The following is a 16,758-nucleotide window of genomic DNA, read 5'->3' on the forward strand; positions in this document are numbered from 1 at the left end:
GTTTTATTATTAAGGGCTGGGGACAGTATTTATTTTGGGACATTAGAGCACATCAGACATATCGAATTGCATTCTGAATCGAAGAATGTCCTTCTGATATCAAATAATTTTGATTTTTTGAAATTTGCAATTTAATACACATTTTATGGCAAATCATTAAAAGTTGATATTTTTGATATTAACAGTACTCGAAGTAAACTTTATAAATCTGATGATTTATACTTAAAGTGTATGTAGGTGGGATAAAAAGCCGACGATCAATTGAAAATTTTGACCTATCATATTGAATATATGGATTTTTTTTCCAAAAACACCCAAAAAAAATAGGTCTTTTTGGGAAAAAAATCCATATCTTAAATATGAAAGGTCAAATTTTCAATTGACCGTCGGCTTTTCCTCCCAGCTACATACACTTTAAGAATATATCATTAGATTTATATAATTTACTTTCGAGGACTGTTATCAAAATTTGAAAAATATCAAATTTTTATAATTTGTCATAAAATTTGTATTATATTGTTATTTAAAAAAATGAAAATTATTTGATATCAGAAAGACATGCTTCAGATTCAGAATGCAATTCGATAGGTCTGAGGTGCTCTCATGTCCCACAAAAATACTGTCGAAAGCAATAAACGCTCATTCTAGATCCCTTAAGTGTTACGTCTCACAACTATGACATAATTATTATTCTGGTTTTATCAGCCCTAGAGTATCTGCAATAGCTCCCCTATAGACAAGTGACAATTTCTGCATTCTATGTGTGTGTGTACATATGTGTACAATTTACATATCAGACACATCATAGCTATTGCAGATAGGGCCATTTGGCTATTTCAGTTTTATGGGAGACATAATCTTAACCCTAACCACCTAAGGGCTTTTTGGCGATGGGAAGGGAAAGAAGAAAGGAATAAAGAGAGAAAACAAAGAAAGAAGTTGTTTGCTCTGGGTGGGATTCGAACCCGAGACCCCTCGCATGCCAAGCACTTGATCGGCGACACTTTGCCATGGGTCTTGGGCTTCGCTGGCCAGCGAAACCGTGCCTATAATCACTTAGGGCGATTGCATCATCACACCACGTGGGATGCACGCATGAACAGCGCATATATCGAGTAGTATTTTGTAGTACACAGTCCTGTTAGTGTTAATCTTCCACCCACACACAAAGTGTAAATATCAAATGGAGTCGCCTGTTCAGATAACCCTATTAAAATTCACACTCACTGTGCGGAAAATTAAGATCATGTCTTCCATAGGGGTTGTATGGATTTCAACTGGAAATAGCCAAAATTTGTACGCACATTCAATATACATTATCTGTATTTTCATCATACATGTATATAAACAGTAGTGCCTCATAACTAAACCCTGTTCTACAGGCTGACAGACGGGCATTTCAATCCCGGATTTCAATTAGGCCAAGAAAAAAAATTGTTTGCTTGCCCTCAATTGAATTTTAACAATTGGGTCGGTCGGTCAGGATTTCTTTATTTCTTTTTTTTTTTTTTTTTTTTTTAATTACTAGGAATTAAGGCTCAAAATATGAAAAATCAGACAATTTTGGTGTCAAAATGAATCAACTAACATTAAAAATCAGCTAAAATGTTGAACACAAGCTCTAAAATACATTTTTTATACATCTTCAGAATGCAAAAATTTGAAAAGAAAAAAAAACTTTTTCAGGAATTTCCAAAAATAGGGTTGGTACTCTTTTGTACAGTAAATAGAAAGAAAAAAAACTTTTTTCTGATTTCCAAAATTAGGGTCGGTCGGTTGAGGGCAAGCAAACATCTTCTTTTTTTTTGGCCTTAGCAATCAGTCAAGCATATTTGTTTGTTTTTTTCTTCCGAAAAAACCTGTAACTGTAGATTTTTTTTTACTTGCTATGTTCGATTTGGGGAAAATATCCCCAGTTAGAACTCTTGCTCCTCTGTTTCCACCATTAAAAACCCAAAATGACAAAAATTTCCACTTTTTGTGGCAATTTTGCGCAAAATTTGTTGTTTTTGCTCCCTGAAATTCACTTTGCCCCTCCCACGCCCCCTGAAAAAAAAAAACTGGTGCCGACACTGTTCCAGGGCCAACCACAATTGGTCAGAGCAGATGGCCAGATATGGTCTGGAAGCTGCCTATTGAGAACCCTTATCAAAGAACTGTAACCCTTATAGGCCCCTTATGCTCGAACCTTCATGTTATTATTTCATATTTAAGCTAATCCTAACCTTAAACCTTTTTTTTTGTAAAATAATATGAAGGAATAACGGAAGGGTAAAAATCTTTTAAACATACAATCTTTTCAAAGCCATAATGTACGATTTTAATTTTGTTATTCTTCACGGAAAATGATGAAATAATATTAGTAATAACTAAATATCTCTCTGAACTTTAATTTAATTCAGTTAAAGGCACATTTAGTGATCCAGCACAGGTGTAAAAAAAAAAAATTGTTTATAAATTGCCTAAAAGTGAAGGACAAGTCATTCAAATTGTCATTAGGTATTTTTTAAATGAAAAATTTGGCAAGAAATAAGAAAACAGCAGTGTTGACAATGTTGAAGCCCCATTCAAATACACGTAGGTAATTTCTCTACTTTTGTAGAGAAATTACAGATTCATGTAAAATGTCTTATTTTGTATGCTTTCAGCTAAACCACTAGCAGGCAGTTAGCACATCTATTACAATGTCAAAGGTACCAAAATCCGAATTATGATGATTTTTACAATTGTCTGGATGAGCAAATTACTGAATGGGCCTTGAAGGCTTTCCTGCTCTTAACCCTCAAAGATATTAACACTCCCATGGTTAATTGTAGACCAATTAATTTAAATTTAACATTTATTTAGGAGTTAAATACTTTGAAATCGGAATACTTCCCTTTGTATATAATGTTATATCACTCTCGATTCCAGAAAATACAATACTAATTTGTTGGAATCAAACAAATATTATCCTTAGTAGTATAAGTACAACTATTACATATTATTCTGGTTTTATCAGCCCTATCTGCAATAGCTGCCCTGTAGAAAAGTGACAATTTCTGCATTCTACATGTGTGTACATCTAAAAATGTCAGACACATGGTAGCTATAATAGCAGATAGGGCCATTGGGCTATTGCAGTTGAAATCCATGCACTCCCTATGGAAGACATGACTTTAATCTCCCTCACAGATTTCAAATGGAGTCATCCTTTCGAGTAACCCCATTCAAAATTCACACTCCCTGTGTGAAAGAGTAAGATCATGTCATTTTAGGGGGTGTATGGATTTCAAGTGGAATAGGCGGCAAATTTGAAATTGAGATAAATGCAAAAATATGGAGGTAAAAAACAATAAAATACATAAGAAAATAGACGTCACAAAACTTTGTACCTTTAGAACCAAGTATGCTAGACCTTTGGTGCTTTCAGTATATGATAGCCTAATGTTTGTAGAAGGTAATGATTATAGTAACTAAATTGTCAAAAATGCCTCCTTTGGCCCCCATAGACCAGATTGTGTCACATCACATATGTATTTTCATTGTGTATGTATATAACAGTAGTGCCTAATCCAAGCCTGGGTAAAAATCTTTGAAACTGAAAGTCTTATTATACAATCTTCTTAAATTAATTTTGTTCACTTTTTTCAAACCTGATATTTAAGGGGGTACTACACCCCTCGATAAATTTGTGCCTATTTTTGCATTTTTCTCAAAAACTAATATTACAGTGGTAACAAAAGTTATGTATATTATAGGGGCAAGGAATCCAATTACTACACTGGAATTTCAGTGACCCAAGACAAGTGGTTTGTTATTTATGATAAGAAATAAGGTACCGCTAGCATGTACCTCGTTTCCTATCATATATACTGAACCGCTTGTCTTGAGTCACTGAAATTTCAGTGTAGTAATTGGATTCCTTGCCCCAATAATATAAATAATTTTTATTACCAATGTGTTATTATTTTTTGAGAAAAATGCAAAAATAGTCACAAATTTACCACAGGGGTGTAGTACCCCCTTAAGCATATTTCTGTTTAACTTTTCTCCTTTCTGTTTAGCAGTTGTTGTACAAACAAGTGCAAAATGTTATGTTGGCAGGCTGGAAAATAAGAAGCACCAGGGGCTACTTTGTAAAAAAAAATAGTCCCTGGTTCATGTGGTTTTACAGGGAACCAGGAGCTATTTTCAATGAACCAGGGGCTATTTTGAAAGCACATAATGTTTATTTGATAAATGTCTTTAATAACAAGATAAACAGGCATAGAATGCAAAAAATATCTAAATTCTATTAACAAAATGCACAATTCTGATTAAATAGTCAAAATGACCATTAAGGGCAGGGGCCAGTTTGAACAAAACAGGTGGCCCCTAGTCACAGGTATTTACTTGAGAACCAGGGGCCTTTTGGGGCTTTACAGGAGTCAAATGGCCCCTGGCGCCCACTTATTTCCCAGCCTGTATATTTGTTACTTTAGACACCAAATCTTGTTGTTACATTGACATATAAACAAAAGTCCTTTCATTAGAGGGGTCAAAAAGTCTGATTACATTTTTTACAATGTAAAAATCTAGTTAAAATATTGGTCAAAGTTTATCTTTTGAGGTTGGAATTGTCAATATTTCATACTTGCGTTACAAGGACGCAGGGAGGGGTCAGCCTCCTAACAAAAGCACTTTGTTTATAGGATGACATTGAACTTTTTGGTTGTTCCCTAAGGAAGGGCACTTATCCTCTTGAACGACTACTATTGTTGAACTTATAATCAACATGATCAATGCAGGGGTAGCGTTAACCCCCGATCGGGGGTGAATAACCCCTAAATTAAAAAAATATTAATTTTTCACCCTCCATATATTGGGAATGTGCAAGCTCAGGGGTGAACTCTGACCCTCTACTTTTGGACCTTACTCCTACCCCTGACTACAATGCAAAATATTTTTCACCCCCCAAGATTTAATTTATGTATTTATTTAATGTATTTGGATTTTCTGCAAGCTCAGGAGTGAAAAACACGGGAAAACAACCCCCGACTTTCGGGCCTTAATGCTACCCCTGGATCAATGTTGCAAGAACACCACAATCTTGTATGTATTTATTATTGGTTTTTCTAATTATAGACAGTGGAATAATTGTTTGCTGCAGGGAGGGGTAAAGCTGAGGAGGATTGAATTTTGGCATACCAAAAGTGAGAAAGAAATTTTTGGCAGGGGCAAGTAAGATAAAGGGGTAGAAAAGCGGATATGAAAATGTTCAATTAAACAAGAGTTTCCTCAGTGCTCTCTACACCCCTCTATATTAGACCATTTAAAGTTTTCTAAATTGGATTTAGCGAAATATAATGTGTGAAAAGGGAGTGGGGTGGGGGCAAGGATGGTTGGCACACCGAGAGGGTGTGGGGTCTGCTCCTTTGCACAATTTTATCCTCATTTTTTCATGAAAAGAGGTTAATTTAATGTAGAAGTATATTTTAAAAATTAAAGAATGATGATGGTTACCCATTTTCAGTGGTGGGATTTGCCTCCCCCTTGTCCCCAGTCAGAACAAAAACTAATAAAATAAAACTGAAAATCTCACCTTTCTGGGCAAAATATACCAAATTGTAAGCAAATACTACCCCCCCCCCCATTTCACTTGATTACCCTCCACCCCCCCAAATGATAATTCCTGGTCTCTCCATTGACTATTTCTGAGTGATAGGGGTGGGGCATTCCTGGTCTCTCCATTAACTATTTCTGAGTGATAGGGGTGGGGACAGGATTTTTGGTTTCTGGCCTATGTTCACTGTTGAGTCACCCCCCCCCCCCTCCCCTGGGCACATTATAATCAACCTGTCAGTGGTGCGGGTTTATATATTATGCAGAGTAATTCCAACAAAAATAAAGTGAAATATTATTGACAAGACTGATGGGTTTCTGTTGTTGTTATTGTAGTTTAGGTTAACAACTATTTTAAACTGTTGCGATTTGGTAGTTCACAGCATCTTGTGAATGGTAGTAAGCTTTGGCAAAAATTGCATTGATCATTTCATAGCGAGCGTGTAGGAGCATTCAAATATCACAGATATATTTTTGTAGGTCCAGTGGTTCTTGAGTTATGTTGTAAAGAGGGCTGAAACAGCGACACCTTGTAAAACGTACATAACTCATTATCAGGCAAGTTTTCAAAGTAGGCCTATATGATTTGTAGAATGAACTTTTGCAAAACATCAAAGTGTTATTTTTCAAAAATAAATTATTTTAGATAATAAAAATTTTAGAGTTTTTGGCTGCTTCGACCAACAATACATCCTGTACCCTTAAGTGTATGAGCTGCAAATAAGGAGAACTACATTCAGTTCACACAAACCCAGGGCTGCACAAAGCAATGTAAACTGAAGTTCAATGTGTACTTTTCTCTTGGGAGCATGTGTGGCCGAGTGGATAAGGCGCCTGACTCGTAATCCATAGGTTGCGAGTTCGAGCCCCGCTCGTGCCAACGTGTTGTGTCCTTGGGCAAGGCACTTTATCCTCATTGCCTACTAGGGGATGGGGTTGGGTTGGATTGGATGTTTGTATAGTTGTTTGTTTCAATGTTGCAATATTGGCGCTGATTAAGCTGCTGCCTGCAAATTGCATTGTGTCTGTTTAGGTGTGTTTAATGTACAATTCTAGCAATTTGACCTGCGGGTCACCATTAGAGTTTGAAATAAAACCTTCCTTTCCTTCTTAAACGTAATCTAGATGTGAATCAAATTTTTGTTATTAGAATTCATAATTTTAGTCGGTACAATAGAAATTGTTGGAATGAAAACAGACAAATTCACATCTATTAGATGGTATACATGATTTAAAATACCAAAAATGTATGAAAAAAAGAAATTTCATCAAAACAGTACTAAAAATGTGACTAAAAACAATGTTTGCAGAACTGTTCAATACAGTGTGGCTGATTTGCTACAGTATACTAAATCTCAAGCTAAAATAATTAACAAACCTTATGAAATTCAAATTTCTTCATTTCAAAGCCTCTCTATGGGGTATTACTGACCTTTTGAAAACATAGGGATCAATAAAAAAATGTTTGTGACTGATTTCACCACTCGGATATCCCTTTTTAATTATCAGTAGTTACCTAATCAAACCAGGTACCATTTTGTTAAATTTTGCCATTGATTTATATTGCTAATGTATCTTTTATTAAGGGGGTACTACACCCTTGTGGTAAATTTGTGACTATTTTTGCATTTTTCTCCAAAAAAAATAACACACTAGTAAAAAAAAGTTTTTTATATTATTGGGGTAAGGAATCAAATTACTACACTGAAATTTCAGTGACTCAAAAGACAGCGGTTCAGTATATACATGTATGATAGGAAATTAAGGTAGATTCTAGTGGTACCTTATTTCTTATCATAAGTAACGAACCGCTTGTCTTGGGTCACTGAAATTCCAGTGTAGTAATTGGATTCCTTGCCCCTACAATATACATAACTTTTGTTACCACTGTGTTGTTAGTTTTTGAGAAAAATGCAAAAATAGACACAAATTTATCGAGGGGTGTAGTACCCCCTTAAGTATAACAATGTGATCATACTCATTCGACATGATCATGATGATCCATTAAGTTTAATAAAAATGGTGTCTAAAGAGAATATAGTGTCAACCGTGTGTTATCGGTCTACAAAATTGCAATGAAAACTGAGTGCTTCTATATTTTTATTCTTGAGTTTATGTAACAATACCCCAATTCTTATTTTCTCCAAGTTCTACTTTTCAGACAGTCCATATGTTGTTCGCCATAGAAGTGATGTAACAACTGGATTAACTACCATAGCAATTTGTGAATATATCGCGCTGCGCAAGTACATTCATGCTGTACCTCTGCATTGAACCATATCATGCTGATCACTCGCACCTGTAAGATTAGTATCTTTGAAAAGAGCAGTATTAGTCATACACAAGTGATAAGTGCAACCTGCTTGTAGTGAAGGGTACTATATCATATTCAAAAATTGTTTTTACCTATTGCTATGGTATTTAATCCTGTTACATCATCACTTCTACGGCGAATTGCGTTTTGTTCGACCGTTCATACTAATGTCATTACATAACCAAGTATTCAATATATCACTAGTACACATTTGCTTTGAAAGACAAAGGTATAAATTAACTTATGTAAGTAGTGTCATGTGCTGCTGATAGCAGTATTGGCAAAGTGGCCAATATCTATTGCTGATAGCAGTATTGATGAAGTAGCTATATCTACTGCTGATAGCAGTATTGGCAAAGTGGCCAATATCTATTGCTGATAGCAGTATTGATGAAGTAGCTATATCTACTGCTGATAGCAGTATTGGCAAAGTGGCCAATATCTATTGCTGATAGCAGTATTGATGAAGTAGCTATATCTACTGCTGATAGCAGTATTGGCAAAGTGGCCAATATCTATTGCTGATAGCAGTATTGATGAAGTAGCTATATCTACTGCTGATAGCAGTATTGGCAAAGTGGCCAATATCTATTGCTGATAGCAGTATTGATGAAGTAGCTATATCTACTGCTGATAGCAGTATTGGCAAAGTGGCCAATATCTATTGCTGATAGCAGTATTGATGAAGTTGCTATATTGTTACGAGTCGTACTGACTCAAGGCCAAAATCACCCTTTACCCTGAACTCAGACGAATGCACAACACAAATACACTGTTTGATTTTAAGCTAACAAAATTTAAGTCTTTAATTGAAAACAAAGTATGCTTGGTACATATAACAACAATTACAATAAAATCACACAATCAGTTTTATTCTATCGGTACTTAACCAGCAATCTTCTTGTTGGTGATTCTAGAGTTCTTGCAATGTTCTGGACGACTGATGTAATATATCCTTATTCACTTGTCCTGCGAAAATCAGCGAAGTCCATTTGTACACTTGCATTTATAAATCCTTGCGCATAAAATCCTCATACGAAAATGATGATGCTTTCTCCAATCTCCTTTGCGCTGCCTTCTCCACAAATATATCTCCTTGCGCTGCTTTCTCCACAAATATATCTCCTTGCGCTGCTTTCTCCAACAATGGTTTTTCTTTCACCATTCTCTCTTTCTTCAGGGAACAGGTTTCTTTAACACAGCTCCGCTGTTTTTTGACAGATGCGTGGCCTTCGCAAACTCCAGCAATTCGACAGAAGAACTTTAATCCTTTGATGAGGAAGAGCACTTTCGTGTGCTCGCAATCTCCTTCGTTGCTGTATTAAAATAGCTCAATTATTGGCTATATAAACTGGTTAAAATGTACTTCTTTTTGAAGCACGAAGACCATCACACACATGTGGAGTTTACAATCTCCCATGACATTCTGTAAAGTCCCAACCTAAGCATCCAGCTTTTTATATCAGTACTCATGCAAAAACCCATCATCTATTAATAAACCATTACTTCAATCACATTTTCACAACATTGCTGCAATCTTGGGATTTCCCAAGATTAATATACACATTCACCTTTCACATTACATCACTTCCTGGGTTTTTTTCTGATGGTGCAATAATGAACTGGGGATTTCCAAGTTCCAAACATAGCTCTGACTTTGTTTACAATAATTTGGGGGGAATTCCAAAATGACTTTCCACACCATCATCTTGCACGTACAAGGGGCTTTCCCATCTCATTAAATAATTTTAGCTGGTAAACAAAGTTAAATAATTAAATTAAATTACTCAGGGCACATCACAATATCTACTGCTGATAGCAGTATTGTTGATGTAGCTATATCTACTGCTGATAGCAGTATTGGCAAGTGGCCAATATCTATTGCTGATAGCAATATTGATGAAGTTGCTATATCTACTGCTGATAGCGGTATTGATGAAGTAGCTATATCTACTGCTGATAGCAGTATTGATGAAGTAGCTATATCTACTGCTGATAGCAGTATTAATGAAGTAGCTATATCTACTGCTGATAGCAGTATTGATGAAGTTGCAATATCTATTGCTGATATCAGTATTGATGAAGTAGCTATATCTATTGCTGATAGCAGTATTGACGAAGTTGCAATATCTATTGCTGATATCAGTATTGATGAAGTTGCTATATCTACTGCTGATAGCGGTATTGATGAAGTAGCTATATCTCCTGCTGATAGCAGTATTGACGAAGTGGCACTATCTATTGCTGATATCAGTATTGATGAAGTTGCTATATCTACTGCTGAAAGCGGTATTAATGAAGTTGCTATATCTACTGCTGATAGCGGTATTGATGAAGTAGCTATATCTACTGCTGATAACAGTATTGATGAAGAAGCTATATTTACTGGTGATAGCAGTATTGATGAAGTAGCTATATCTACTGCTGATAGCAGTATTGATGAAGTAGCTATATCTACTTCTGATAGCAATATTGATTAAGTAGCTATACATATATACTACTGACTGCTGATAGCGGTATTGATGAAGTAGCTATATCTACTGCTGATAGCAGTATTGATGAAGAAGCTATATTTACTGGTGATAGCAGTATTGATGAAGTTGCTATATCTACTGCTGATAGCGGTATTAATGAAGTTGCTATATCTACTACTGATAGCGGTATTGATGAAGAAGCTATATCAACTGCTGATATCGGTATTGATGAAATAGCTATATCTACTGCTGATAGCAGTATTGATGAAGTAGCTATATCTACTGCTGATAGCAGTATTAATGAAGTAGCTATATCTACTGCTGATAGCAGTATTGATGAAGTAGCTACCCAGCAAACACAAAAGCGTTTTTAAAACGTTTTAAATAAGTTATATTTTGGGTTTTGGTTTAGGTAAAAACGTTTTAATAACATTAAAATATCGGGTTATATATAGGTCATGAAATCGTTAAAACGTTTTGTATGAAAACACACTACAACAATATTTTTTAAATGTTTTCGAAATGTCATTGTAAACTATTTTTGCAAACATTTTTGGCCAACTATTTTGTCAACATTTAAATAACATTATGTTAAAATATTTGCACCCAGCAAACACAGAAATGTTCTTAAAATGTTTTTTACAAAACGTTTTTGTCGGGTTATATAAAGGTCGTGAAAACATTTTAAAAACGTTATTGTAATAACATTTTTTGCAAAATATTTTTTAAACCCCAAAATAACATTCTATTTAGAATCATTTGTATCAAGTTTTCAAACATGTTTTTGGAATGTTATTAAAACGTTTTTATACCCTTCATATAACCCGACATTTAAATGTTTTCTGTAAAACATTTGTGTTTGCTGTGCAGTAAATTACCAACAAATGTTAATTAATGTTTATATAACCCGACGTTTAAACGTTTTCTGACAACCTTTTATAACCTTTTGCGAATGATGTCGAACACGTTTTGTGTTTGCTGGGTATATCTACAGCTGATAGCAGTATTGATGAAGTAGCTATACAGGGTGTCCCAGATTGATTTATACCGGGAAAAACCTATTTTGAAAATCTGTAAAATTACTAACCGTTCAGCACAAAGTTATTTGGTAAATGTTATGCAGTATATGTGTTGTGTCCTGTTCCTACTTCTATTAAATAGTCGATATCTATCGTTTATTTATGATGTTACGAAGCAATCCTTGTATGGAATAAAAGGATTTGCTATGCTTGAGTGACCTTAAACTATTCTTTCTTTGGCGGCAGTTTTGAAGCCAACTATTGCGGTGTGTGAGTTTCTTCATTTGAAATGCCGGCAGAGATGGATTTTTCATAAAAGTATAGAGAAGGTTCGTCCTTAGTGTCACAGCATGCATTTATGTCCACAGTATATTGGCAAACCCACAGCTACGTGACGAAGAAGATTAACATTTACTGCGGAGGATGCTTGAGGAAGTTATATCCTCTGTAATAATGACATTTTGGGGTACAAATCACATAAAAAGTATGTTTTTCAACCTAAATATCGGATGTCATATTGAAATGTTTCACTTAATCCCATATCAAGAATTATTTTGCATTGTAAGCTCTACATCTGTGCCAAATTTGGTGTATTTCCTATAAATGAATGTAGATTTTCTCCAATATATTGCACAGTGCGGCTGGACGATGGTGATAAAGGATCCATGTGTTATGATGCATTTGCACTGTAAATTACACACATACCGTTTTTGTCCATTTTCAGTAATAGCAATGTCACGCGAAAACGAATCAAGCTATTTCCATGAAAATCACAGAATACGCATGCGCGTATTTGGGGGGGGGGGCTTTGGGGGCGCCAGCCCCCCGGGGTCAAAGCAGGGGGCGCCAAAATCGAAGGGGCGGCGGGAGAAGAAGGGGCGGCAAAAGAGGGGCGGCGGAAGAAGAAGGGGCGGCAAAAAGAATTAGTAAAGAAAAAGGGCGGAAAATGTGAAAAAATTGTACTATACATCAAAATGTGTTGCTTTTGTGGCGGTAGCGCCTATAATTCCTTCTGCTGCTGATATCGGTAGCTATATATATCTACTGCTGATAGCAGTATTGATGAAGTTGTTATATCAACTTCTGATATCGGTATTGATGAAGTAGCTATATCTACTGCTGATAGCAATATTGATAAAGTAGCTATATCTACTTCTGATAGCAGTATTGATGAAGTAGCTATATCTACTGCTGATAGCATTATTGATGAAGTAGCTATATCTACTGCTGATAGTGGTATTGATGAAGTAGCTATATCTACTGCTGATAGCAGAGTTGACGGAGTAGCTATATCTACTGCTGATAGTGGTATTGATGAAGTAGCTATATCTATTGCTGATAGCAGTATTGATGAAGTAGCTATATCTACTGCTGATAGCAGTATTGATGAAGTAGCTATATCTATTGCTGATAGCAGTATTGACGGAAGTAGCTATATATCTATTGCTGATAGCAGTATTGATGAAGTAGCTATATATATCTACTGCTGATAGCAGTATTGATGAAGTTGCTATATCAACTACTGATATCGGTATTGATGAAGTAGCTATATCTACTGCTATATAGTATAGACTATGCCACAGTCGATTTTTGATAAACATATGTCTACTGATGATAGCAGTATAGATGAAGTAGCTATATCTACTGCTGATAGCAGTATTGTTGAAGTAGCTATATCTATTGCTGATATCGGTATTGATGAAGTAGCTATATCTACTACTGATAGCAGTATTGATAAAGTAGCTATGTCTACTGCTGATAGCAGTATTGATGAAGTGGCTATATCTACTGCTGATAACAGTATTGATGAAGTAGCTATATCTACTACTGATAGCAGTATTGATGAAGTAGCTATATCTATCTATTGCTGATAGCATTATTGATGAAGTAGCTATATCTACTGCTGATAGCAGTATTGATGAAGTAGCCATATCTATTGCGATATAGTATAGACTATGCCATAGTCGATTTTTGATAAATATATGTCTACTGATGATAGCAGTATTGATGAAGTAGCTATATCTACTGCTGATAGCAGTATTGACAAAGTAGCTATTTCTATTGCTGATAGCAGTATTGATGAAGTAGCTATATCTATTGCTGATAGCAGTATTGATAAAGTAGCTATATCTACTGCTGATAGCAGTATTGATGAACTAGCTATATCTACTACTGATAGCAGTATTGATGAAGTAGCCATATCTATTGCGATATAGTATAGACTATGCCATAGTCGATTTTTGATACATATATGTCTACTGCTGATAGCAGTATTGTTGAAGTAGCTATAGCTATTGCTGATATCGGTATTGATGAAGTAGCTATAACTACTGCTGATAGCAGTATTGATAAAGTAGCTATACATATCTACTGCTGATAGCAGTATTGATGAAGTAGCTATATCTACTGCTGATAGCAGTATTGATGAAGTAACTATACATATCTACTGCTGATAGCAGTATTGATGAAGTAGCTATATCTACTGCTGATAGCAGTATTGATGATGTAGCTATACATATCTATATCTGCTGCTGATAGCAGTATTGATGGAGTAGCTATATCTACTGCTGATAGTGGTATTGATGAAGTAGCTATATCTACTGCTGATAGCAGTATTAATGAAGTAGCTATATCTTCTGCTGATAGCGGTATTAATGAAGCAGCTATCTACTGATTAAAGGGAAATGATGTAACTATCTAGGATCTTTAAGTATATAGCAAAATTACTGGATGAGCATTTGGGGGCAATGGGCAAGTTGAATTTACTTGGTGGGCAAAATAATTTACTGGGTGGGCAAATGTTCCCCCCCCCCCTCAGTTTCCTGCTATTTGCCTCCCTGGATCACACTGTATCCCCGGCCGTGAATAATAATATGAAGCCAGAAGTAAGTTAATGTTGAAGAAAAAAAAGCTGGCAAAGTTATGTTTATTAAGCTCAAGTAGAACTCACGTGAGTGGGAGATATGGGCAACGTGCACAAAAAAAATCAACTTAAGTGCATCATTGTGCTTCTAAACAAAGTAAGAGATAAAAATGGTAGCTAAATATAGATATCGTCACTCTCGTCACCCTGAAGAATGACAGAAGCCGTCAAATCTGGCGTTTTTCTTGTCAGAAATAGATAAACATCAATACGCTCTTGCATGCATTACGTGCGAATTCAACAAGCTGACTTGTCTCGTGATATATACTTCTCTCGTGACTTATCGCGATATAGGCTACATGCTGTATCAAAATGCCCATCAGTCTGATGGTTATTGGAAAAAAACGTTGGTTTTGGTAAAAACGTTTTAATAACATTAAATGTCGAGTTATATAAAGGTCATGAAAACGTATTAAAACGTTTTGTGTGAAAAAACACTGCAAACATATTTTTTAAATGTTTTTAAAATGTTATTGTAAAAATATTATTTCCAAACATTGTTTGCTAAATATTTTGTCAACACGTAAATTAAATTAAATTATACTAGAATATTGCAGTAAATTATCAAAAAACATTGTTGAATGTTATGAAAACGTTTTATACCCTTTATATATCCTTTATATAATCCGACATTTAAACGTTATCTGGCAGCCTTTTCTTACCTTTTGTGTTTGCTGGGTAACACTGATGGCAAATCGAACGTTTTGGGCGTTTCCCCCTAGTCCTCCTGAGAACACGGAGAAAGATATCATGCACATGTGGCGGAAATAACGCCCATTTCATGCCTGGATCTCCTTTATAGAATACATACCATTCTTCGTGTGTGTCAGCTTTATATGTCTCAATATGTGAGTGCAAGCTCCCCTCTGACCCGCCTTAAAGATTTGTTACTTTGTGCATCGCCATGATCACTGCTCAAATACCATTATTGTGATATTCTTATTTTGGCGATTATTCCTGGCGGCTTCCCGTAACGATAACAAAGTACGCATTGGTGCTTTTAAAACTGATGTCTGGATTAAACCTCAGATGGTAGCTATGAGTGTTTAACTTATCAGGTGGATCCTCGTGCAAGAACAGTCCACTTTATTGGTTAACCACAAGTCGCAAGTCGTTAGCGACTGGAGTGTAAAATGAATCGGAGTAATCAATAACAACTGACTTGTTGTCAGAAGTCAGTCCTACCGTGTATGTGAGAGAAACGTATCTGTCAAAACTTGCACACAATATGGAAAACTTAACGTTTCCAGAAGGATGTGATGATCCCCAGTTCAACTCCAACCTGACCAGTTTGGTTTGGTATGCATACACTTGGGTGTATACCACCGCTGAGGTTCGAATCTTTACCATCGGCTTGCCAATATCGCTTATCATCGGCACTCTTGGGAACGGTGCCTTCTTACACAGTGGCAAAAATACCACGACTTCATACCATTACTAACTATTACTTAGCAAACTTATCTTTTGCTGATTTTTGTTTCATTGTAACAGCAACGAGTACATATCTTTACGCCTTTTACGATTCCCCAGTCCGGCATGACGTACCGTATGGCACTTTCATCGGTTGTTCCTTATCGTTTGGTACATCTTATGCAATGTACTTCGCTTCTCTTGGACTTGTGAGCTTAGTGACTCTTGAGCGGTACTATGGCATTTGTTACCCGTTGCAACATCGTGCAATTGCGAGCAAAGGTCGCACGAAGAAGCTTAAATAGGTATCACATGGATCATCTCGTTCATTTTGAGCACAATTCGCACGCTCAAATACTGTAAACTCGTTCGATATTGCATAATCTGGCCTCAGATTCCCAATTTCATCGAATGGCCTCAAACAAATGAATTCTGTGTCACCATCAGCGAGAAAGTGAATATAATAAGTGACTTGACGGAGACTATTCCATTCTTTATTGCATTGATTTGGAATGGGTATATGTTCGCTAGAATCATGTACAGTCTTGGCCATCGCGAAATATTGACAAAAAAAAGACGAAGAGGGAGACGAAGCCCCTGACGAAGCACAAAAGCAATTAGAGGTTGAAGCCGCTCGAGTACGTAATCAAGTAGCTCGTATGTTGGTTATCAATGGTACCATATTCTTCATCTGTCAAGTTTGGATCCGAACGAATACTCTGAATAACACCATATCGCATATCTTTGGGAGCCGTTATCGGATCTATAACGAGGAAACCTACGGGATTCTGTTGGTTTTTGGGCGATGCATGTTGTACCTGAATTCCTTTCTCAATCTATTTGTATACAACCTGGTCAGTTCGTTTTATCGGGACGCTTTCAAAGAAGCCTTTTGTGGATGTTTTGAGAAGCCGAAGGCGGAAATCCGACCAGACGCATCTATTCCAACCGCCAGTAGTAAAATAAAATAAATTTTGGATTTGTAGGCTCTAGGTGTCGCAAGAATTGCCTCGGAGAGCCAATTAAAATAGATTT

The sequence above is a fragment of the Amphiura filiformis genome, chromosome 19, assembly GCF_039555335.1.
Source record: "Amphiura filiformis chromosome 19, Afil_fr2py, whole genome shotgun sequence".
In the NCBI taxonomy this organism is placed as follows: domain Eukaryota; kingdom Metazoa; phylum Echinodermata; class Ophiuroidea; order Amphilepidida; family Amphiuridae; genus Amphiura; species Amphiura filiformis.